The sequence below is a fragment of the Perkinsus marinus genome (assembly GCF_000006405.1).
Source record: "Perkinsus marinus ATCC 50983 genomic scaffold scf_1104296934626, whole genome shotgun sequence".
NCBI classification, from domain to species: domain Eukaryota; phylum Perkinsozoa; order Perkinsida; family Perkinsidae; genus Perkinsus; species Perkinsus marinus.
Window position 1 is genome coordinate 1 of NW_003214696.1, and position 1064 is coordinate 1064.

At 49.2% G+C, this 1064-nt stretch overlaps 2 non-coding genes across 2 annotated transcripts; both read left to right on the forward strand.

The window, feature by feature from the left end:
* Positions 1-685: 685 nt before the first annotated feature.
* On the forward strand, positions 686-758 carry Pmar_PMAR024984. Its single transcript has one exon. It is a non-coding gene; the product is annotated as a tRNA-Glu (tRNA).
* Positions 759-880: 122 nt separating this feature from the next.
* Positions 881-951, forward strand: Pmar_PMAR024985. Its single transcript has one exon. It is a non-coding gene; the product is annotated as a tRNA-Gly (tRNA).
* The last annotated feature ends 113 nt before the right edge of the window (positions 952-1064 follow it).

Genomic DNA, 1064 nt, shown 5'->3' on the forward strand with positions numbered 1-1064 from the left:
ACAACCCGAAACCCGAAACCCGAAACCCGAAACCCGAAACCCGAAACCCGAAACCCGAAACCCGAAACCCGAAACCCGAAACCCGAAACCCGAAACCCGAAACCCGAAACCCGAAACCCGAAACCCGAAACCCGAAACCCGAAACCCGAAACCCGAACCCGAAACAACCCGAACGACACTCCGATCTGTGCGTCCTCTGTTTCATCCAACTCGTCGTAATACTCATTAGAGACGTTAACTGCGCATGCTCCTAGTCTGAGGTTTCCGCACCTTCAACCCCTCCCAGATGTTCGTCACCACAGTAATCAATCCAATGCTGTACCCAGTTTAAAGGCATCACTCCTTATACATCTCTTGTGAGCTTATTTCCGAAATTGATGGTATGCAAACAATTAGTGGTGATTGGTGACACAAAATAACCGTGAATAGAAAAGGTTATTGGATAACTTTTCTTCACCATTTTCGGGACGGAGTCACCGTTATCTTGTCCTTAACTCATTGCATCTAAAGTAAGGGATTGAGGGAGGATCAACAAGTCAAGCGGGTCAATGTGAGTTTCTGGGTGACACACGGGTGGCCAATTGCACGGCGGTTAATCGGTCATGCTAAATTCTAGCTAGCGACGATTACTCGATTCAATGGAGCTTGGGAGGATCGAACCCACGGTCGGCTGGAGTGCGGAAGTTCCGATGTAGTCTAGCTGGTTAGGATTCGTGGTTTTCACCCACGCGACCGGGGTTCGAGTCCCCGCATCGGAATTCACTCATTAAAGGGTTGAATTTATGGAATCAACTTGACGCATTCTACAATTTCAGTGTTCAGTCAATAGATTCACAGTCAGTCTTGTGAGCGGGAGAGGGAGAAATTACTTTACCGGTTCGCATCATTGGTCTAGTGGTAGAATACAACGTTGCCATCGTTGTGACCCGAGTTCGATTCTCGGATGATGCAGGTTTTCATTGGCCCCTTCCGACCCCTGCCCAATGTTTCCGAGCGCATCACGTTGAACGCGGGGTTTGACTGATCTTCGCCAAGCTAGGCATGCTGGTCGTTTCAGCTGGCTA